The 26,289-nt window shown below is 36.4% G+C and overlaps 1 non-coding gene across 1 annotated transcript; it reads left to right on the plus strand.

The window, feature by feature from the left end:
* Positions 1–22,755: 22,755 nt before the first annotated feature.
* On the plus strand, positions 22,756–22,862 carry LOC128295870 (small nucleolar RNA R71). Its single transcript, XR_008286419.1, has one exon. It is a non-coding gene; the product is annotated as a small nucleolar RNA R71 (small nucleolar RNA).
* The last annotated feature ends 3,427 nt before the right edge of the window (positions 22,863–26,289 follow it).

The raw sequence follows: 26,289 nt of genomic DNA on the forward strand, positions 1-26,289 counted from the left end.
ATCACATGAGTGTTATTAACTTTTGGCATCACTTTCTCATACATAACTCCATCAACATATAATTCAATACAATTATAAAAAAATAGATTTCAAGTATATTAACAATAATATGGATAACATGCTTATTTAGTCACACGGACTTACCTCAAATACAATTTCGACTAATTACTCCATTTTAGTCCATAACCTCGTACTTTTCGATTTAAGCCCAAATCTCGATTTTATTGATCTAACATGATGAAATTCACTCATTTAATCATTACATTAATTAAAATATTCTATAATTCACAATTTGGCAAAATGACCGTTTTGCCCTTAAACTTTACAAAAATTACGATTTTGCCCTTAGGCTCGTAAATCGATTTTTATTGAATTTCCTCCTTTATCAAGCCTAGTCGAATTCTTTTTATAACTATATCAACTCACAATTCTAATTATTTCACACATTTACAACTTATTTTATAGCTTTACAAAATAACCCTTTTAAGTTGTTTTCATGCAAACTTCTTTCACAAAAGTTGATTATTACACAACCAAGACTCATTTTCTTCCATAAAAATTCAGCAAACAACATAAATGCTCTCACATCAAAACCGTATACTTTCAACTATTTTGTAAAATAGTCCTCCTATCAGCTAGCTCAAGCTATAAGGGTCCCAAAAGTGTAAAAATCATCAAGAAAAGTCATCAAAATCACTTACTTGCAAGAGAACTAAGTGGCTGAAAGCTTAAGCTCTTAAAATCCCCTTGTTTGCTGCCATTTTTGGTGGGGAAGAAGAAAGATAAAAAGATGATGCCTTTTGTTTTATTTTATTCTATTTCTAGTCAAAATTAAGTCACCAACCACACCAAATTTTGACTTTTCTACTTTCTTTCTCTCTATGGCTGGCCAAGCACCTTTTTTAGGGTCTATTTGCACTTTAAACACCCCAAATTTTGGTTCTCTAGCTATTTAACATATTTAGCTAGCAAAACAAAACTTTTTCCCTTTATGCGATTTAGTCATTTTTCACAATTACGCATGGAATCGCAAAAATTATTTCACCAAAATTTTCATGCTCTCATATAATCATGCTATAACACATAAAATAACATTAGAAATAATTTCCCTGGCCTCGAAATAGTGGTTTCGAAACCACTATTCTGACTAGGCCCAAAATCGGGCTATTACAAAATGAATTACAAATAGGTCCCTAGCAACCCATATTTTCCATTTATTTCACATTTTAACCACAAAGTTTCCACATTTCACAATTTAATTCCTAATTTGCATTTTCACTAAAAATCACTTAATAAAACTTGTATAGCTATCATCAGTTATTCATAATCCATCATCAAACATCAAAACACATGTGACACCCCGAATGTGACCCTAGTCGGAGAGTGGTTTCGGGACCACGAAACCGAGTCACAAGAATAATTAAGTGTTATATTCCGTACTTATTGTATGTGGAATTGGTATGCGTAAATATTTCGTGTCTCGATTTTTATTAATTAGGTGCTAAATTATAAGAAAGGACTTAGTAGTGAACTTTGAAAGTACGATAGGAAATAGGTGATGACTAATTAAAGCATGCATGCAAAATAATGGACTTGCATGTCAAATTCCCCTTTCTACAAGTAATGGCCGGCCATGACAAAGAAATATGGGTCAAACATGTCATGAAACATGTTTTGTTGGGCATTAGGGAGAAATAGTAAACAAATAAGCATGGGTAAGAAAAGAATGAAAAAAAATGTGTGAGAGAGTGGCATACCCCATTGCCGTGAGTTGTAGAGAAGGAAAGAAAAAATTTTGTTCATCCTTTCTTTGAGCCAAAACTAAGGAAGAAGGAGGATTTTTGCTTCATGCTTGGTTTGGAAGAGATCTAGAAGGAGATTTGGCTAAGTTTGCATCAAGATTAAGGTATGTATGAGGTTGTGTTGGGAGTTTCATGCATGTTTTGGTTGCTAACTTGATGTGCATGTTAGCCATGGCTCAAATCTTTGGTATGCCATGGAAATGGTATTTGGCCAAAGTTGTTATAGTGATAAAGCCATTGCATGCTAAGTGTGAAGCTTGATGATGATGCATGCAATGATGGATTTTCTACTCATGAGTAAGATTTTGAGTTTTCTCTTTGTTTTATCATGATTAAAGTTGAAAAGGAGCATGATTGTCATACTTGGCCATGATGCATTCTTGAGCATGATTCATGCTTCTTGCATGTTAGTTAAAAGTTTGTGTTTTGGATGGCTATGGACACCTTGAAAATTGGCCATGCTCATATATGCATATATATGATTGCACATTATGTTTGGTTATGAACTAAGTGATGAATATATTGATTTAAAGAAGAAAATGTGGAAGAATGCTTGTGAAATTGCAAGCACAATTGCCTAGCACACATATAAGTGCTTGATGCTATATTATAAGTTTTGGGCCACAATGTGCAAAGCATAAATTAGTAGATTGCATGCTGTTTTTGTGAGGTATTAAGTGCAAAATTGACCTCAACATGTACATGAATATTCGGCCTTGGGTAGCCTATTGAAGGCCTTAGCATTTCCTTGATGCTCAAATAAATTGTATTGAATTGCTTGATGTAGTATAAAATGTGCATGACCATTGTGTATTCAAGCTAAAGAGTGGCCATATGACCATTTAAAATCCTTGTCATATTCGGCCATAAGCAAGCACAATGAGGTTTTAATAAATTGAATTTGTTTGAATTAGCTCAAGAGCTAAGAGGGCCACAATTGGACAAGGGAAGGAAAAGGTGATCGAATAGCCGAAAAAGCCGTTCGACAACATCCGAGGTAAGTCCTCAAGAAGTGACCTTACTTGAATTATGTGAGATGAAATATGGATGTGTATGATTATTGATTATGTGTGTATGAGTATTTGAATTCCACGGGCTAAGTCCGGCGAATATGCTAATGATATTAATTGTGTTTGAGCCTTAGTAACGAAAATGAAATATGTATGTCCAATGATTATTGATGTATGTGTGCATGAGAAATTGAATGATATCGGGCTAAGCCCAAGACAATTATGTTGAAATTATATCCGGGTTAAGACCAAGGCAATTGTGCTAGTGGTTATATCAGGGCTAAGGCAGAAGGCATTCGTATGAAGTTATTCTATCCGGGCTAAGACCAAGGCATTTGTGCACGTGATTATATCCGGTTATATTCAAGAATCTTGGGCTGGAGGTGAGTGTTGGTTGCTGAAATGAATTTAATTAGTACACTCGGACAGCCCAAAGGATAAGGTACGTTATATGTGCATTGGAAAGTCGACGTGTTTGAGCAACATTCGCTCAATCGACTAATGAATTTCAGTTATTGAATTGATTGATGCTTTGCGAACTTATACAATGATGAAGTATGAAGTAAGAATGTGTATTAATGAAATGATGCATTTGGCTATGTGAATGTATTGCTGTAAATTATAGTTCATTATATTCCTTGAGACTTACTAAGCATAAAATGCTTACCCGTTGCTTTGGCTCTTAGTTTTCTAGATTTCGCTCGAGGCAATCGGATTTGGGATCGTTGAAGTCGAAGTCATCCACACTATCAAGCCTCCATTTTGGTATAAATTTTTGGTTGAACTTGAGATGGCATGTATAGGACTACCTCTTGTTTGTTAAATACGTTGTAATGTAAGTTTGTATGGCCATGCGAAAATGGCTCGAAAAGGGGAGCATGAACTTAGACTTATTGTGGGTTGTATGTATATATATTTGGGGTCATGATGTGAACTTGGTTTGTTAACCCTCGGGTCCGACACCGGCGATGGTCTCGGGTTTGGGGTGTTACAATTTTATTGGTATCAGAGCCACGGTTTAGTCGATTCTAGGACTACCGTGATGTGTTTGGGGTCTAGCTATACATGCCATTAAATGATGAATCGATAGTGTGATGAATTCTGACAATTTGACTTCATGTTTGTTTATAGCAATGGATCCCGATCCCAACCGAAGCGATAGTGATGATGTGGAGAGTGTGGCGCTGCTCCGCGCAAAGGACAATGGCGGACTCTCAACCTATGGCCACAATCCTAATGACGAGGCTAAGCAAGCCTTTTATAGTGTGATGAACGAATGGTTTAATCAATACATTCGAACCAACACGGCTGTTCCACCACCTCCATTCCCGATTTAATGCAACCCCGCACCTACAATACCTCCGTTGATCGACCCAATAAGGTCGGGTAAGCCCCGATCGATAGGATTCGAAAACATGGGGCCACTTGAATTTAAGGCTACGGATGATGATGATGCCGAAGCGAGCTGAATTATGGTTAGATAACACTATCCGGTGCTTGATGAGCTATCCTGCATACCCGATGAGTGCTTAAAGTGTACCATCTCCTTGCTACGCGAGTCCGCCTACTATTGGTGGAGTACTCGACTTCGTGGTGCCTAGAGAGCAAGTGACTTGGGAATTCTTTCTAACCGAGTTCAAAAAGTATATCGCTTAGAGATTCATCGACCAAAAGCGGAGGAGTTCCGGATCTTAAGCAAGGTTCTATGTCCGTTATCGATCACGAACGAAAGTTTGTGAGGCTTAGCCAGACGCGAGAATGCATTTCGTCCGAAGCTATTATGTGCAAACGCCGAGGATGGGCTGAATGATGATATAAGGATGTTTGTTGGCATTCTCGAGATACGAGAGTTCGTAGTACTTGTTGAGCGAGCTTGTAAAGCGAAGAGCTTAGAAAGGAGAAACAAAAGTGATGTGGGGATTGGAGAATTCGAAGAGGTCCTCGGAAAGTCTCTTCAACAAGCATCGAAGAGATTTCGAGATGATGCGAGCCGGTCTAGAGGCGTTTGGGATTTTCTAGACGAGGACGCGATCGACCCCTGTGACCACACGAGTCACCTCGATTGCGGTGGCGGAAATGATCGCGAGAGAGGACGGAGTGTCCACATTGTGGCAAATGGCATTCGGGAGCTGTTGGTTTCGTGATCGCTCCTGCTATAAGTGTGGATCGGCCGACCATTTTATGAAGGATTGCCCGAGGATGCATGAGCAGAATGCAAGTCGAGTGCAAACCCGGTGCTACCATCGCCGAGGTAGGCCACCTAGAAATATGGGCAATGTCGTTGGCGGTCGAGAGGATCTAGAGATGCTACCATCGATCCGAGGCTCGTGCTCTGCTAGGACTTATGCCATACGCCGCACGCGAGGATCTTGCCTCTCCGGATGTTATTACCGGTACTTTCACTCTTTTCAATACAAATGTAATTGCTTTGATTGACCCCGGTTCTACTCATTCTTATATATGTGAAACCTTAGCATCCAAAGAAGACTTTGCCCATTGAGTCTCTCGAGTTTGTAATTCGGTGTCAAACCCCTTGGGTCATTACGTGCTTGTTAACAAAGTGTGCAAGAAAAGTCCCCTAGTGTTCCGAGGTTCTTGTTTTCCCGCGGACTTAATGCTTTTGCCATTCGATGAGTTCGATGTTATTCTTGGTTTGGATTGGTTGACCATGCACGATGCGGTTGTAAATTGCAAGAGCAAGACTATCGATTTGAGGTGCGCGAATAATGAAATAATTCGGGTTGAGTCCACGGACTTAAAGGGTTGCCACCGTAATATCGCGATGTTGGCCCGTAAATATGTAAGAAAAGGGTGCGGCGTACCTTGCGCACGCACTCGATGACAAGGAATCGAGAAGAAACCCGAATCGTGTCCGTGGTTTGTGAATACCGGATGTTTTCCCAGAAGAATTGCGGGTTTACCACTGCTCGAGAAATAGAATTTGGCATCGAATTGGTACCGGTACCACCCCAATTTCGATAGCTCCGTATCGTATGGCACCAACGGAATTGAAGGAGTTGAAAACTCGGTTGCAAGAATTGGTGGATAGAGGTTTTGCTCGCCGAGTTTTTCGCCTTGGGGTGCGCCGGTGTTGTTCGTGAAGAAGAAGGATGGAACCATGCGACTATGCATCGACTATCGTCGACAACAAAGCGACGATAAAGAACAAATATCCGTTGCCACGTATTGATGACTTGTTCGATCAACTGAAGGGAGCCTCGGTGTTCTCGAAAATAGATTTGAGATCGGGCTACTATCAATTGCGAATCCGAGATTCAGACGTGCCCAAGACTGCCTTCAGAACGAGATATGGTCACTATGAGTTCCTGGTGATGCCGTTTGGGCTCACTAATGCCCCTGCGGTATTTATGGATTTAATGAATCGAATCTTTAGACCATATTTGGATCGATTCGTAGTCGTGTTCATTGATGACATCTTGGTCTATTCAAGAAATGAGACCGAACATCTTTGAACACCTGCGGTTAGTGCTGCAAATTTTACGAGACAAGCAATTATATGCTAAGTTCAGCAAGTGTGAGTTCTGGTTAAGAGAGGTAAGCTTCTTGGGTCATGTGGTATCTGCATCGGGTATTCGAGTCGACCCGAATAAAATTTCAGCCATACTAAATTGGAAGCCTCCGAGAAATATTACCGAGGTTCAAGCTTTTGGGGCTTGCTTAGGTTACTACCGACGATTTGTAAAGGCTTCTCAACGATAGCCACGCCGATGACGGTTACTCCAAAAGGATGTTAAGTTCGAATGGACGGAGAAATGCCAAAAAGCTTCGATCAATCGAAAACTTATTTGATGAAGCCCCAATTCTAGTGCAACCCGAGTCCGGCAAGGAGTTTGTCATCTATAGCGACGCCTCTCTACTTGGGTTAGGTTGCGTATTAATGCAAGAAGGTCGAGTTGTGGCCTGTCGTCGAGGCAATTAAAGCCACATGAGAAAAATTATCCGACTCATGATCTCGAATTGGCCGCCATCGTATTCGCCTTAAAGATTTGGCGACATTACTTATTTGGTGAAAGGTGCCATGTATACTCGGATCACAAAAGTCTCAAGTATTTGATGACCCAACGAGACTTAAATCTGCGACAAAGATGTTGGCTCGAGTGTTAAAGGATTATGAGTGATCATTGACTATCACGGGAAAGGCGAATGTAGTTGCGGATGCCTTGAGTCGTAAATCGTTATTCACTTTACGAGCGATGAATGTGCACTTGTCTATCCGATCCGACGGTGTGTTAGTGGTGAAATGAAAGCCAAACCATTATTGACACACCAAATTCGAGAAGCTCGGAAAGTCGATGACGAGTTGGTTGCAAAACGGGCTGCGTGTGTTCGAACAAGGACTCGGAGTTTCAAATCGACGATGACGATTGTTTGAGGTTCAAAAGTCGTCGATGTGTCCCAAAGAATTGAACTCATTTCGATAATTCGAATGAAGCCCATTGTAGCCGAATGGCAATCCACCGGGAGTACGAAGATGTACAATGATTTGAAACGTCGATTTTGGTGGCATGGTATGAAGCGAGACATCTCCGACTTTGTTTCAAGATGTTTAATATGTCAACAAGTGAAAGCGGAACATCGGTGCCTTGAGATTACTTGACCAATCACGATACCCAAGTGGAAATGGGATCGAGTCACAATGGACTTTGTATCCGGACCGCCATTGTCGCAAGTAAGAAGGATGCGGTTTGGGTCGTGGTAGATCGATTGACTAAGTCGGCCCACTTTGTCCCCGTGACGCACGGATTTTTCAATGGACAAATTAGCGAATTGTACGTTTCTCAGTTGTGAAATTACACGGGTGCCTATTTCTATCGTGTCGGATAGAGATCCGAGATTTACCTCGCGGTTTTGGAAAAAGTTGCAAGAAGCTTTGGGTACCAAGTTGCATTTCAAAGACCGCCTTCCACCCCCAAACCGATGGTCAATCCGAGCGGGTAATTCGGATACTTGAGGATATGTTAAGATGTTGCGTCCTCGAGTTTAGTGGTTCATGGGAGCGGTATTTGCCGTTGATTGAATTCGCCACAACAACGACTTTCAATCGAGTATTAAGATGGCACCTACGAGGCTTTGTGCGGCGTAAATGCCGTACACCATTGTTTTGGATGAGCTTGGTGAAAGCAAGATTTTCGGGTGGATTTGATTAGGGATGCCGAGCAGAAAGTGAAAGTAATCCGTGAAAGTTTGAAGATAGCCTTCGATCGTCGAAGTAAGTCGCACGCGGATATGAAGCGTAAGGATATCGAGTATCGTGGGTGATAAAGTGTTCCTCAAGGTATCGCCTTGGAAAAAATACTCGAGTTCGGTAGTAAGGGCAAGTTGAGCCCGAGGTTCATTGGGCCATATGAGATATCGAGCGAGTCGGTCCGGTGGCATATCGTTTGATTTTGCCCCGAACTCAAAAGGTTCACGATGTCTTCCACGTTTCGATGCTTGACGTTATAGATCCGATCCATCGCACGTGATTAGTCCATCGAAATTGAAATTCAAGCTAATATGAGTTATGAGGAAGAACCAATTCGTATCCTATCACGAGAAGTGAAAGAGTTGCGAAACAAGCGGGTTCCGCTAGTGAAAGTGTTATGGCTCAAGCACGGGATAGAAGAAGCTACTTGGGAGACCGAGAACTCAATGAGAGAGCGATATCCGAACCTATTTACGGTAAGCTTTTAGGGACGAAAATCTCTTGAGTGGGGAGAGTTGTGACACCCGAATGTGACCCTAGTCGGAGAGTGGTTTGGGACCACGAAACCGAGTCACAAGAATAATTAAGTGTTATATTCCGTACTTATTGTATGTGGAATTGGTATGCGTAAATATTTCGTGTCTCGATTTTTATTAATTAGGTGCTAAATTATAAGAAAGGACTTAGTAGTGAACTTTGAAAGTACGATAGGGAAATAGGTGATGACTAATTAAAGCATGCATGCAAAATAATGGACTTGCATGTCAAATTCCCCTTTCTACAAGTAATGGCCGCCATGACAAAGAAATATGGGTCAAACATGTCATGAAACATGTTTTGTTGGGCATTAGGGAGAAATAGTAAACAAATAAGCATGGGTAAGAAAAGAATGAAAAAAAAATGTGTGTGAGAGAGTGGCATACCCCATTGCCGTGAGTTGTAGAGAAGGAAAGAAAAAATTTTGTTCATCCTTTCTTTGAGCCAAAACTAAGGAAGAAGGAGGATTTTTGCTTCATGCTTGGTTTGGAAGAGATCTAGAAGGAGATTTGGCTAAGTTTGCATCAAGATTAAGGTATGTATGAGGTTGTGTTGGGAGTTTCATGCATGTTTTGGTTGCTAACTTGATGTGCATGTTAGCCATGGCTCAAATCTTTGGTATGCCATGGAAATGGTATTTGGCCAAAGTTGTTATAGTGATAAAGCCATTGCATGCTAAGTGTGAAGCTTGATGATGATGCATGCAATGATGGATTTTCTACTCATGAGTAAGATTTTGAGTTTCTCTTTGTTTTATCATGATTAAAGTTGAAAAGGAGCATGATTGTCATACTTGGCCATGATGCATTCTTGAGCATGATTCATGCTTCTTGCATGTTAGTTAAAAGTTTGTGTTTTGGATGGCTATGGACACCTTGAAAATTCGGCCATGCTCATATATGCATATATATGATTGCACATTATGTTTGGTTATGAACTAAGTGATGAATATATTGATTTAAAGAAGAAAATGTGGAAGAATGCTTGTGAAATTGCAAGCACAATTCTACCTAGCACACATATAAGTGCTTGATGCTATATTATAAGTTTTGGGCCACAATGTGCAAAGCATAAATTAGTAGATTGCATGCTGTTTTGTGAGGTATTAAGTGCAAAATTGACCTCAACATGTACATGAATATTCGGCCTTGGGTAGCCTATTGAAGGCCTTAGCATTTCCTTGATGCTCAAATAAATTGTATTGAATTGCTTGATGTAGTATAAAATGTGCATGACCATTGTGTATTCAAGCTAAAGAGTGGCCATATGACCATTTAAAATCCTTGTCATATTCGGCCATAAGCAAGCACAATGAGGTTTTAATAAATTGAATTTGTTTGAATTAGCTCAAGAGCTAAGAGGGCCACAATTGGACAAGGGAAGGAAAAGGTGATCGAATAGCCGAAAAAGCCGTTCGACAACATCCGAGGTAAGTCCTCAAGAAGTGACCTTACTTGAATTATGTGAGATGAAATATGGATGTGTATGATTATTGATTATGTGTGTATGAGTATTTGAATTCCACCCGGGCTAAGTCCCGAAGGCGAATATGCTAATGATATTAATTGTGTTTGAGCCTTAGTAACGAAAATGAAATATGTATGTCCAATGATTATTGATGTATGTGTGCATGAGAAATTGAATGATATCGGGCTAAGCCCAAGACAATTATGTTGGAAATTATATCCGGTTAAGACCCAAGGCAATTGTGCTAGTGGTTATATCCGGGCTAAGGCCGAAGGCATTCGTATGAGTTATTCTATCCGGGCTAAGACCAAGGCATTTGTGCACGTGATTATATCCGGTTATATTCAAGAATCTTGGGCTGGAGGTGAGTGTTGGTTGCTGAAATGAATTTAATTAGTACACTCGGACAGCCCAAAGGATAAGGTACGTTATATGTGCATTGGAAAGTCGACGTGTTTGAGCAACATTCGCTCAATCGACTAATGAATTTCAGTTATTGAATTGATTGATGCTTTGCGAACTTATACAATGATGAAGTATGAAGTAAGAATGTGTATTAATGAAATGATGCATTTGGCTATGTGAATGTATTGCTGTAAATTATAGTTCATTATATTCCTTGAGACTTACTAAGCATAAAAATGCTTACCCGTTGCTTTGGCTCTTAGTTTTCTAGATTTCGCTCGAGGCAATCGGATTTGGGATCGTTGAAGTCAAGTCATCCACACTATCAAGCCTCCATTTTGGTATAAATTTTGGTTGAACTTGAGATGGCATGTATAGGACTACCTCTTGTTTGTTAAATACGTTGTAATGTAAGTTTGTATGGCCATGCGAAAATGGCTCGAAAAGGGGAGCATGAACTTAGACTTATTGTGGGTTGTATGTATATATATTTGGGGTCATGATGTGAACTTGGTTTGTTAACCCTCGGGTCCGACACCGGCGATGGTCTCGGGTTTGGGGTGTTACAACACATGTTTATTTCTCAATGGCAACTTTCTAAAATTTTAACAATTTTGCAAATTAGTCCCTAGGCTAGCTAGATCTAGTTACAACGATCACAAAAACATATAAATCATTAAAAACGGAACAAAAACCGTACCTTAATTAAGCAAAATAGCATAGTTGAATGAAGAGCATAAAAATGGCTTCTTCTAGCCCTAATAATCGGTTTAAGAAGATGATATGAAGACCTAATTTGGTTTTGTTTTATTTATTTATTCTTTATTAACTAATTTACTAATTTAACCTTGATTAAAAACCATTAAAATTCATGTTAATATGCCCATATATGTCCACTCATGTTTCAAATGGCCTAATTACAACATAAGGACCTCTAAATTAAGATTCCATAACTATTAGATTCCTTTAGCTATTAGAACTCCACTTTTACACTTTACATGATTTAGTCCTTTTTATCGAATTAAGCATTCAGATGATAAAATTTCTCAACAAAATTTTCACACAATCATTTTATGATGCTGTAAAAAATTAAAATAATTATTTTGACTTCAGATTTGTGGTCTCAAAACTACTATTTTGATTTGACTAAAAGCGGGTTGTTACATGTCCTTATCTTTTTAAGGGCTACACATTGAGGACAATGTGTTATCTAGAGTGTGGGGGCGACAAAGAAAAAATTGTTTTACATTTTTATGCTTCTCTTTGATTTTTCTTGTCATTTGTGTGCTTGATCTTGTAGAAATACAAGTGATTTGTTAAGAGCTAGTACATAAGTTGATTGTACTTACAATAAATTTGGCATGAGGATAGGTGATTTTAAATTTTTTGGCTATTAGACTATTAAGTTCTATATATTACACTGTAAATAGGCATTAAGTTAATTGAATGTACCAAATGATATAGAGAATACAAGGAAACAAGCATGCTAGTATGAATGATACATTGTTGAATTTGTGGTTGTTTGTATGATTAGAGTTGTGAATATTGAGATACTTAAGGATATCCTAAGGCATTGTTTAGAATACACCCAGAGTGTAACACCCCTAACCCATATCCGACGACAGAATAGGGTTACGAGGCATTACTGAATAATACACCTCATTCACATACATTTATACATTCATTATCAAAAATCATTCATAAACATTAACATTGTCCTTTACAAGGTTCTATAAAACCTTAAATCATGCATAGAAGTGGTTCGAGACTAAACCAACAACATTCAAAAACTTAAGGAATCATAATAAAATTTCAAACATTTAAGGGTCACACACCTATGTGAACTGGTTGTGTGCCTCACACGGCTACCAGACATACCTGTGTCATAGACCATGTGAAAATAGCATACATACCGACTTGCACTACACGGTTGGAGACACGCCCATGTACCATGGCCGTTTGAAATCTGGAGGGTATACTAACTTGGGTCACACGGCTGACCACGCGCCCGTGTGTCTAACCCGTGTACCCTTTGAAATGGCCACACAGGCCCATATGCCAAGGCTGTATGCCTCACACGGTCGTCAGACACACCTGTGTGTGCAAGCCATGCTCGAGACTGACTTAAATTCAAAGGACTACCCTAAAGGACACATGGCCGTGTAACATGACTGTGTGTCACACACAGCTGAGACACACACCCGTGTTTCTGCCCGTGTGGACAAAAATAGGCCATTTGTAAAGCCAATTTACCACCCTTTTCTCATATACACTTAGCAACCACAATAGACATTCCAATACATGCCAATTCACACATATATCATGCCATCTATCATCAACCAAATCATACTACTCAAACATACCAATTCATCAATTACAAATCATACCAAAACAAGCCATCATATAAGGCATTATATGCATTCACTTATCTCACTTATCAAGCACATAACTTAATCCAACTTAAATGGCTAAAATCACACCAACATTTACATCATTAATATGCCATATCACATGGCTAATATCATTGCTCAAAACATACCAAAATGACACTAGCCTATACATGCCATATACCATATATGAAAAGCTTCAAAAGTACAAATAAATTGATTCGATAGTGTAATGATGGTTCTCGATGATCCCCGATGCCGATCTAGCTTCGATACTCTATAAAGAAAAGACAAATATCACACAGTAAGTTTCATAGCTTAGTAAGTTTGTACCAAATATACTCTACAGTTCATATAATACAAAACATCAATTAATAAACACTTAGTAGTTCTTATATCATCATTCAATTCCAATCTACCACTATTTAACATGAATATACAAATTCATCAAGCTTCGTACACATAGTATCAACTACCACATAGGTATTGTAACTTGAACTTTCCCGTATTTATTTATTTCATTCCCACCTCTTTCTTCAATACATTAATTCGTTCGAAAGTCTTTCAATGCTCTAAGAATTTGCACACTTAGTGCATCAGTGATTAGCCTATAACGATCTTGCACACTTAATGCCATCACATTAAACTGAAGCTATCTCAGTATCGTACACTTAGTGTCTCATATTGTAACATCCTGATTTTGAGCTTAGTCGAAATAGTGTCTACGATTCCACGAAATGATTTTGTGAAAATTTTGTTCGAAAATTTCAATGTTTGGGCACTCAATTTAGTAAAAAAGGACTAAATTGTAAAAAGTGCAAAAGTTGAGTTCTACATGTCAGAGGTATCAAATTGTTATGAAATTTTAAATGGGAGGTCCTTAAATGATAATTAAACCATTGTATAACTTTTTGGACAAAAATGGCCTTGATTGGGTAAATTTTGAAAGAATAGTAAAAAGGGCATTTTGGTCATTTAGGGGTAAAATTAATTAAAAGACAAATTTTAAACTCCAAATGTGTCCCTTTCTTCTTGCTACAGCAGAATGTACCAAGAGCAGCCACAGTTAGGGATTGGCCAAGCTTCCAAGCTTAAAAGTAAGTGATCCCGAGCTCCGTTTTTAATGTTCTATGTATTTTTTAAATCTCGGTAACATGATCTGCTCATTTCTACCATTATTTTGAGCTAGGATTTATGTTTAAAATTTTACCCATGAATGATATGCATATATTTTGATGTTTAATGGTAGAGTATAAAGCTTAAAATTGTGTTAAACAACTTTTGCTAAGCGATTTTACGTGAAAACGAGTAAAACGGTATAATCGGTAAAAATACCTAATGTTCATAAGTACATGTTAGAGTGAGAATTTGATGTTGCCATAGAAGGGAAAAATGATCAGCATGTTATAAAACATAAGAAAATAGGAAGAATTTTAATTTTCGAACCTTGGGGAAAAAGTGCAAACATGCAAAAGTTTAGGGGTCAAAATACAAATTTGTAAAAATATGATTTTTAGACCCATATGAATAGTGTGACTAATTAGTAGGCTAAATGTGATATTATAGATCAAGGAAATCGAGATTTGGGCTTAAATCGGGAAAATATAAGGTTATGGACTAGAATGGTAAATTGCCATTTCTGGATCCGAGGTAAGTTTGTACGTAAATAATTTATCGATTATTTTTATTTTATTATATTTTTTTATCATATGAAATTTGGATGCCTATAGAATAATTATTTGTTGTAAATTGCAAATTGAAAAAGGACTGTGAATAAATTGTAACATGTTGGAAAGTGAGGAATTTCCCGGTTGAGCCTTCGGAATAGAAACGATACGAATGATCTATTGTGAGGTCATGTGTGTAGTACTAAGTGTAGGCTACTATGTGTACCAGATAATTGGTCGCATGTGTAGTACTAAGTGCAGGCTACTATGCGTACCCGATAACTTCGATAGTGTGTAGTACTAAGTGCAGGCTACTACGTGTATCAGATGGTTAGTTCACGTGTGTAGTACTAAGTGCAGGCTACTACGTGTACCGGATAATTGGTCGCATGTGTAGTACTAAGTGCAGGCTACTATACGTACCAGATAGCTTTGGCTACAAGTGTGAAAATATGTGCAGGCAACTGAGTATCAGTTATTATTCCGAAGAGTTCAACGGGAAAATCGATTAAGTAAAAATACATGTTAACATGATTATATGATGAATAAGTGCAGGTATATGTTTAAGAAAATTTTGAGCAATATGCTCGATATTTGAGTGAACTTCGATAAGACAAAATGGATTAAGTGAAATTACGTAAGAATGAATTTTAGTAGTAAAACAATGTTGGACAGCAGCAGTTGTGTGACTTTGAAAATTCACTAAAAATTGTGTAAGTTGAATTAAATTTCAAATAAATTATGGAATTAAATATTAATGAGTCTATTTTCATATAAAAGAAATAGAGGGAGAAAAATAGTTGTATATTATGTGATATTATAATTTTTGTGAGACAGTGTTAGAATGAATTTGAGATCCCCTGTTCTGACTTGGAAAAATTGTTAAAAATTGTAGAAAAATAATTGTTGGTTATAGTTTATACTCTTAGAATATTTATGAGTCTACTTTTAATATAAATGAACAGGAACATTATTCAAGTCTTGTACTATGAGATAAATAAATTTTAGTGAAGAAAGGTAGAAGCTGTCAAATAGTGAAACAGGGGAGATTTTGAATAATGAACTGTACTTATTGGATGAACCAAAAATTCCTAAAATTTATGGTGGAAATATATATGAGTCTAGTTTCTGGGAAAATTTACGGATCTTAATTTGGAGTTTCGTAACTCCAGATATAAATGATTTAGTGATTGTGACTCAAGAAAGCAGCTTAACCAGAACATGTGTAAATCTACAATTGGGTTAGTTTTACTATGGAAAGCATGTTAGTAAATTGCTTATTATTATTTCATGCGAGCTTACTAAGCGTAAAGCTTACCCCCTCCTTTTCATTTCTTTTAGTGTTGTCAGGTTAGCTTAGGGTTGGAGATCGTCGGAGGTAGCATCACACTATCAAGCCAACACCTTGACAGTATAAACACATATTGGTGATGTGCATATGCTTTTTGCCATGCATGGTTGGTAATATGTTATGTGTTGTTGTGAATGTTTAAGTCCGTTAACGCCTCAAACCCTGTCCTGATATTGGATACGGATGAGGGGTGTTATAAATATAGCCGAAGCTATTCCAATTTGCACACTAAGTGCTATTTATAGCCGAAGCTATTTTGGAATGCACACTAAGTGCCAAACATAGTCGACTTATCATCGTACACAATCGTAGCCACACATATACAAATTATGCATTATTAAAGCACTAAAAACATAATTGTAACATCATTTATCACGTACGAACTTACCTCGTACTCAAAATTGACGAATCGGATCAATTACTCAATAACTTTCGATTTTCCCCAATCTAAATCTGAGTTCTTTCTTTCTTGATCTATATGTATTCAAAATCAATTCATTTAATCACCTATTCATTCAATTTCATCCAAAAATATATATTTGGGCATTTTTTCACTTTAGCCCCTAAACTTTCACATCTATTCAATTTAGTCCTTATTTCACAAATACACATAATTCACCAAATTCAATTTAACCCATTCTTCGCCAAATTACCATAGTACCGCTAGTAGCCCATATTTCATATTTATTCACACTTTTAACCCCATATTTTCATCTTTTCACAATTTAATCCCTTTTATGCAATTTCACTAAAAATCACTTTACAAAAAATTAAAATCTATCAACAACAATTCATTTTTCATCATCATCTATCACAAAGCTCAAGCATTCATCAATTGCAACTTTCAAAATCATCAACACTTTCAAAAATTGAGGCATGGGCTAGCTAGAACTCAAAGCAACAATCACAAAAACGGATCAAAACCGTACCTCAATCAAGCTTAACAATGGCCGAACCCTAAAAACATGAAGATGGATTCTTTCTTCTTCAATAATCGGTGTAAAAAGATGATAAATGGCCACCAATATGTTTTGTTTCTAACTAATATTAACTTATTAATCAATTTACCATTTTAACCTTTAATAAAAACATTATAATTCACATGATTCAAAGCCATTTATGCCAAATTCCACTAATCATAGTCTAAATACATCACAAGAACCTTCTATTTAATAAGCCATAGCAATTTGGCACTTTTAACTTATAGAATGCAACTTTTGCATTTTATGCGATTTAGTCATTTTTCTCTAATTGAGCTATTAAACGATAAAATTAGTTCACGGAATTTTCACACATATATATTCACATGCTATAAAGACCAAAAATAATATTAAAATAATTTTACGACCTCAGATTTGTGGTTCTAAAACCACTATTCTGATTTAGCTAAGACCGGCTATTACACAATGCCAAAAAGCTTACCTTGTTAATTATCTTTAGTACCTATTTTTTAGCTAGAAAACACTTCGTGATGACTCTTTATACAAAAATTGACCCAAAATATAAATTTTTACTTATCCTTTTCTGTTGGTCTTGAACTGCACGACTATAGACGTCTAGCCATATGTATTGAGGGTTAAGTAGATACGTTATGGCAGATTTTGTAAAAATAAATTGAAATTAGAGGGATTGGTGTAATATAGTAACTATAGGTTAGCCCATATGTGTAACAAAAGAAAAATTCAAGAAGAAAATCAAAATGAGCAGAAAAAGTACTTGAAAGTAAAAGCATTTGAGAGTGAGATGTATTCAAAAAGAAAAAAAAATGTGACAAAGTCACATAAGTAGAAAAGCTCATACATTAGTGCACAAAAATTTGTAAGCTAACCATGATTGTTCCATTAGGTTGTGACTTCCTATGTGGAGAAATAAGAAAGGTGAGAAAAGACATAAGGAGGTGAGCGGGAAAGGGTTCCTAAGGGGGAGACTAAGGGGAAATATGATGTGTCAAACTATTTTCGTGCTTGAAATTATTTGATGCTTACTATTCTTGAAATCCATACATGTCCTAAGCCTCACTACGTTACAAGTCGAAAAGCTCTATATGATCTAAGTAGACTATTCACAGTTCGAAATCATACTGAATAAATGTATTTACGACTATTTGTATTCTACTAGATTATCAAATTAATTGTATAATTTACTGATAGATTCTTACACTTGAGACCCTTAATACTTGTATGTTTTGTAATATACTGAACTTAGGTGTCTAGTATCAAAAGTGGTAAGTTAGTTATATCTCATGCCAAGATTATATATGAGTATGAAATGCCTATTTGTGTGCTCCAAAGCTAACACTTGTACTATACTTGTTTAATGAGTGTCTTTTCATTTATTGTTTCTATTTGTGTTCCTTGAGGACAAGCAATGACTTAAGTGTGGGGGAGTTTGATCTGTCATAATTTAGTGTAGCAGATTAAATTAGTTTTCATACTTTAGGAGCTTAAGCATGAGCATTTTAGTTAAGTTTTAATTACATTTTTGTAAGTATTAGTTAAGTTAATAAAGTGTGTAATTCGAGTCCTTTATTGACCTTAGGGGCTGAATGAGGCCTAAGGTTGAGCTAATATACTTTATGAGTGTGCAGGAGACCATTAGAAGGCATATTAACTCGATAATGGTTGCTAGATTGCAACACGGAGCATGGGATGTCACAGCATAGGGAGAAGAATCAGAAAAATCCAAGACTACCTTCAATATCATGACACAGCCTAAGGATGTCATGAAATACCCTTGAAGACAACAAGAAACTTAGCATATTGCCCTCAATGTCACGACACAGGACTTGGTGTGTCACGACATCGAGCTAATATACTTTATGAGTGTGCAGGAGACCATTAGAAGGCATATTAACTCAATAATTGTTGCTAGGTTGCAACACGGAGCATGGGATTTCGCAACTTAGGGAGAAGAATTTGAAAAATCCAAGACTACCTTTAATGTCATGACACAGCCTAAGGATGTCGTGAAATACCCCTGAAGACATCAAGAAACTTAACATATTGCCCTCAATGTCATGACACAAGACTTGGTGTGTCGTGACATTGTCTCTGTACTGGAAATAATTACAAGTTAAGGGTATTTTAATCTGCACAATCAATCATTAAACACGAGGACAGCAGCTGACCTAGGGCTGAGGACGACGACCACCCTAAAGTCTATAAATAGGTTTATTTTGCACACATTAAAGACACCATTCAGATTGTATAATTTTCTCTATAGATTTAGTTTTTAGTTTTCTCTTTACTTAGGTTTTATATTTCTGTTCTTATCATTTATTTTTGTGAAGAAATCAGATTTTGGAATTACTGTCAAACTCTGTGAGGATTCTGCTCTTAATACAAAACAGGCTTCTTCTAAAATCTATTCTTGAAATTGTTCTTTATGTTTATTCTTTCATTCATGTTTATATTGTTTACTAGATCCATTAAGAACTAATCCTCATATGGGAGATTAGCGAGTGGAGATATGAAAAATTAACTATTTTGTAGGAATTTCTTAATGAATCAGTTGTTCAGGAAAGGAAAAATCTAAATCCTAGGCTTGACAACCCTAGGAATTCATCAAGGTGGGATTTAACCTAAATTTATTATTGCCTATCCATGAACACCTTAACGCTGAACCTGTCTGGACTGTGAGGTCGGAAGATAAGTAGTTCTTTTCGACTCGATATTTCAATAGATGTATCAAAAGATCCTACTGGGGTATTGACTAGTTGATTGAATAAGAAAGCCTGAGATGATAGTTGATTATGACTACCAAAGCGAGCTAATCACCCATGCTCAAATTTGATACATATTTGCTTATTTAATTTCTTACTTTTCATTTATTTACTTCCTTATTATTTTTAGTATAGTTTATCAAAAGCCTTTCTTTTAATCCTTCATACTATAATTCGAATAAAGTATTAGTTAGATCTATTTATGCTTAGATTAGAATTAAATTAGTGCTCGTCTCCCTTGGGTACGATCCTCACGGTACTTACCCACTCCATTGTAATTATATTACAACTTGACCCCTATACTTGCAGATACCGCTTTTTCACATCTTTTGTGCAGGATTTCTACTCTGGAAGTTGGCATGTCTGGAGGCGATCATGAACCACGGACTCAAAAAACAAATATCATCTAAAAAATATTCTTCCATCCAACCTTCCTCCCTCAGAATACCCCCACTCTTCTCATATGTAAATAAAATTTCATCAAAATCCCCACTTACAAGCCATGGTAAATTCTGGGATCTTTCAAGGTTTTTTAATAAATTCCAAGACCACACTCAATTTATTCTATCAGGAGCACCATAAAATCTTGTCCATCTTTAAACTGGACTCCTTTAACTCTTCTTGTAACGACCCGAAAGTCAATGGTGTCGGGAAGTACGATTTTGGAACCCTAATTTTTAAATCAAACCCGTAAATATTTTCATTAAATACTTACAGAGTTATAATTGAAGTGAATTGAATTTTGGTAAAGTAATTTTATTAAATTAGGGCTTATTTAGTGTATAGGGACTAAATCACGTAGGTGATAAAAGTCTGATTTCTTAAGGAATTTTTAATTGGAACTCTAGTGAGGGACTTAATAGGAAATTAAACCTTTGTTCTCATTAAAGTGGATGGTAACATGAGTTATTTGTTGAAAATACTATAAATTATAAAATTTAACAAATATAATGAAGTATATATTATAATAAAACAAAGATAGTGGAAACATTAAAAATTTATTCATGCAAAATCGAACCAAAGGGGGAGAAGAAGAAGACAATGCACGGTTTAGGGTTTTTAATTTCAAACTTTAATTTAGTTTAATTTCTTGTAATTTTTATGTTTTTAGAATCCCAATAGCTTAAGGTAGCTAAACCATGTATTCTTTTTTGGTACTGTTAAAGATTGAGGATGTCTCTATCGATGGATAGAAATTCTAGTGATTAAATTGATAGATTTTAAGTTTAAAACAGAAAAAGGACTGAATTGTAAAGTTAGTTGATGATTTTGTGCTAGATGGACTAAATTGTATCAATTTCAAAATGTTCGGGCAGAGTCGGGTATAATTGGCATGCCATAGGGTAGGAAGAGTTCAGTGTTATATGACTATGTGTCGGGGAGTGCTGGGTATCCCATTTGTTGATTATACCAATCAGTGTTGGGCACATTTTTTTAGTCTATCTTTACCGGCCAGTGCAGGGCACAATTTATTATTACGAATTTTTCTATTAGGCACTTGGTGCCAATTTGTTATGTTGGTTGGATCTGCGTATCTGCCCGAGTCTGAGTCATGTAAATAGGGAATTAAAAATGAAAATTGGAACTATGATGGTGGAACATTTGAATTAAAGATGAATATGAAATTTTTAAGTATCCAATGGTAAATTATGATAATATAGTTGAGATAAGAAATGGAAAAATGAAATTGTGGAATGAGATATGATCATAAATTACTTATGAACTAGGAAATCATGAAAATTGAATATGTGATGGAATGTGCTAGTATAATTTTTGAATTACTAATTGATATAAGAAATGATTTTGCCTTGTTCTAATATTGGTAATAATGTGATAGTATAAAAAAAGAGTAAGTGAATTGGTATATAAAATTACTATCTTACATCTCATTATTTATTTTAATTTACGCATCATTATGATAGGTTAAATTTTAATATTCAAATAAAATGGTTGAGTTTTGAATTTGGTATGATGGTGAATTTAGATAAAAAAAAATGCATGCTTGAAAATGATCATATTGATGATTCGAGATTATGAGTTTTGGTATGAAATTGAATGGCTTAGTATGGTATTTGTGTGTCTTATATTGTTGGTATTTAAATGGTATTGAATATGCTTGATTGAGGGTGGTTGAATATCTATTTTATGACATGAATTGTGCCATTTGAGATTGGTGTATGTACATGTAAATTGGGTGGCAAAATGGCTTGGTAAATAGCATATTTTTGTCCACACGGGCGTGTGTCTCAACCGTGTGTGACACACGGTCAGGTTACACGGTCGTGTGTCCCCTGGTGTGGAAATTAAAATCAAGTCAGTATGATTCACACAGTACAGCACACGAGCGTGTGACTTGGCCTTGTGGCATAAGTCAGTATACCCTACAAGTTTGACACGGCCTAGCACACGGCCTGGCACACGAGCGTGTGTGGCCATTTTTAGGGCATACAGGCTAGCCACATGGGCATGTGTGTTGGTCATGTGACCTGAGTCAGAGAGTTACACGAGGTTGGGCACGAGCTAGGACACGGTCATGTGATCCTATTTTGAATGTCCACACGGCTTGTGACACGAGCTTGTCTTTGGCTGTGTGAGACACAGGGCTGGGCCAAACAGGCGTGTGTCCCTTGTATTTTGGAAAATTTTCTAAATGTTTCAAAAATTTATTAAGCTATCGGTTTAGTCCTGAACCACTTCTAATGCTTGTTCAGGGCCTCGTAGGCTCATATTAGGGACAATGTGATTGAGTTTGAATGATGATTGCATGAAATTTGAAAATGTATGTTAAATGAATGTTTAATTGTATAGTAAGTCCGATAATGCTCCGTAACCCTATTTCGACATTGAATACGGGTGAAGGGTGTTACAATGATCTTCTCTATAGTATATGCATGCTAGTTTTGCAACCTTCATCTCCTACACTGTAGAGGGTCTTTTCAGAATTTTAATCATATTTGTTAAAGATGATACCTGAGTTGTTAACGATGTGATCGCATCAAGTTCCATTGTTCCAACAACTCTTCTACGAGTACCAACTCTGGTAGTGGGGTACTGATAATCATTGTTTGCTATTCTTTCCAAAATTTCATATGCTTCATTATAGAATTTGTCAAGCAACGTCCCATTAACATATGCATCCACCACCACTCGCGTATGAGCATTTAATCCATTGTAGAACATTTTCGTCTGTGTCCAATGCTAAAAACCATGTATCGGGCATTTTCTAATTAGTTCCTTGAAACGTTCCCAAGCTTCATATAATATCACATCTCCAGATTGCTTGAATGATGTAATGTTGTTCCTAAGCTTGGCATTCATGTTGGGAGGATTGTACCCAAGCTGAAATATCTGACACAGTTCATTCTAAGATGCCATCGTACCTGATGGTAATGCATTCAACCATGGTCTAGCACGATCTCACAATGAATAAGGGAACAATTTTAATCTAAGTGCATCTTCAAGAACACCCTGCTGCCTGAATGAGTCACAGACTTCAAGAAAAATTCTCAAGTGCAATCTTAGATCTTCAATAGGTAGACCACTAAACTACCTTACCATCTGCAGCATCTGAAATATTGCTGGTTTTAATTCAAAGTGTTGAGCTTGAATATATGGCCTAACAATTCTTGGATTTAGATCATCAAAAAATAGGCACTTCATGTTCTCTAATGGTTCTACCTCTATCATCTATAATTCGAGGTATCAACATTCTTTTCATTCTAGAGTACTTGATCTTCTCTAATTGGATCATTTATAATCCTCTCCATTTCTTTTAATTCCTTTTAATTCTTTTCTTCTTTGCCTTAAGATCCTTTCAATTTCAGGATCAAAATAATATTTTGTATCCTCTTGAATACTTCTTCTCATGCACTAATACAAACTTGAAAAATCAAATAAAATACTAATTAATTACTCCAACAAAAATAACAAGAAAAATAACAAATCAACTTTTCACCAATGTTGCTGATCCCTGGCAGCGGTGCCAAAAACTTATTGCGTGTAAAATAACTAATGCAATTGTGCAAGTATACACGTCATTCAAGTAATAAAGTGATAAGTAAGTATCGTCTCCACAGGGATTGAAAATTGGTAAGAAATTGAGTATGTTATTATAATATTGTTAATTATACCAAAATATCATGAAATAATCTTAGAATGAATAAGAAACTAGAATAATGAATTATTGAATTTAAATGATAAAGAACAAAGAATTGATATGGCAAATAAAATGATGTGGCAATTCACAGAGAATATCAAGAGCATTTCTGTTGTTGAATGAATAGGGTTAGAATTACTCAAGAGAAATGTTTGTATCAAGATAATGCCATGGCAAAATATTGTCTAATCTATTGCCCAGAGATTCGCTACTGAGATCTGCCTCTTTAGGTAGCTCGATCTTGAGCTAAAAATCTAAGTTCATGTACATCTACAGAACTTGGGATTGATAGTTGCAATGAACGTCCTCTCTGTACAACTTGCAACATCTATGTCTAGAGTGCTATAAAATTTTGTCGAGTATTCACTTGCATCAAACGATTCAAGATCCAATATTCTTAACCTTTTCAGAATTAAAAACACCTAAGAACACATCATACATTCAACTATGTCTAGAGCTTGCATGCATGTATTTATAATAAGCATGAATCAAATGTAATAGTGATATAGACAATCTCAAATCCTAGGCATTAAAGATGATAAAACATTCACCCAAACAACTCCAACCTAGAAAAGATTTAGTTCATGGGTGGAAAAGTAAACATCACAATAGAATCATTCATCAACATTTCTCAATTAATTTCGAATCACAGAAAATTCAATCTATAAAAATAAAGGCAAAACTGTAGGAAGTTAATTCCACACTCCAGCTTCTCTTTTATCTTCTGATTATACGTGAATCCAAGATAGATTTCTCTTCCCCTTCCTTATGTCTGTATTATGCTCTCTTCTAAGATGCTACCCTTTTTTTCCTTGGAATTCTCCAATGGAGTTCTTTTTTGCACACAGAGAGAGAGAATTGTTGTTACCAATCTCTTTCTCACGCTGATTCTCCTCCCTTTTTTTTTCTTCTCTCTCCTTCTTTTATTGGGTAGATCTGTCTCACCTCAGCACACATTTTTCATTCCTCTTTTCAGGTTGGTTTTTCTGGTACACGTCCAGCTAGCTGAGAGGAAGGTGGATAGAGTGTTGAGTCATCTTCCTGGAATTTCTATGGCAATTCTGTTGGCAATCAATCTTACCAATTGCCACTACAATGTTTCACTTCCTTATTTTCTTTCTACATCCTCTTCATCCTTTTATTCTACCTGCACCTGTGTTCACACAGAACCACACCTGTCCTCCCCAAGTGATAAAAGTAACAAATAATGGCCAATGTAGCTCAATCTAAGCTTTGTAATGCAATGTTCTAAAATTATCTTAAAAATGTAGATGTATTTATTTAATTTCAAATAATTAATTCCATCTAGAGGCCTAAAATATAAGTTTTTTCAAGACTTATCAGTGTCTGCCGGTGTGAGTATTCGAAAGAAGGCCACACGACTATGTCGCAGGCCATGTCCCAAACCGTATGAGTATTCAATGTTGGGTCACACAGCCGTGTCGCAGGCCGTGTGAACCCAGTACCTAAAATAATAAAGGTACACGACTGTGTGGGGTGGCCTGTATGGCACACAACCGTGTGATAGCCCTTGTCCTAGGCTATGTGCTCCAATTTTAGCCCCTAAAACAAGCCATAGCAAAACCTATTCTTGCACACCAAGACATACCATTTCCATATACATTCATATCATCAAAACACACTCAAAACATACCAATTCAATCATCCTATAAGTTCTAACCAATATGTCATTCAAAGACACCATAATTCACACACCTAAACCATTGAAGAACAAGATTACAATACCAAACTTCAATCATATAACATGAATACTAAAAGACCATATCATCTCAATCTATACCATCACAACTTACCACTTTAGATAGGCATAACCAAAATGACCATATCCAAATGAGTTTTAATATATACAAGCCAACCCAAAACCCTATATACAAATAGGTACAAATATAGCCAAAACACACTATATGATCAAACTAATCTAAAGTACCTATTACTACAAAGTCCTATACATGCCATTTATAACTATTTTTTTCAAAATAACCAAAAACTACCAAAGTGGTCGACAGACAGTGTGATAGAGCTCCGACAATATTCCAACCGGACGAGCTTTCTGAAGATCTACAAGATAAAGAAAAACAACTACATAAGCAACTAGTGCTTAGTAAGTTCATACAAAAGAACTCAAGCTTACCAAACAAAAAATGTCATGATTAAACCATTCAAGCATTGTTTATTCCCTATATGCACATTTCTTCCTAATCACACCACTTCACAAGTTAGTAACCATATACATATATAAGAATATATTATTCGTAACATGTAACATATCGTGCATAAGATTCCAATATATAAATCATCAATCACACATTCTATCATCTTTGGTTTCAATTCAAATGTACATAACCATTCCATATCACACAACAAACCTTTACTAAATAGTTCATTCTATGGTTTCCTTTTCAGATACATCATTTTCATTTGTTGTCCTTTTTGGATAACATCCTTTCCAACCTTTTCATTTAATATCCTTTCTGGATAACATCCTTTTCAATCATTCAATATCTTTTCTGGATAACGTCCTTTTCACCCTTTTCACTGATTCGGGAATACTGAATGTAA

The sequence above is a fragment of the Gossypium arboreum genome, chromosome 7, assembly GCF_025698485.1.
Source record: "Gossypium arboreum isolate Shixiya-1 chromosome 7, ASM2569848v2, whole genome shotgun sequence".
NCBI classification, from domain to species: Eukaryota; Viridiplantae; Streptophyta; class Magnoliopsida; order Malvales; family Malvaceae; genus Gossypium; species Gossypium arboreum.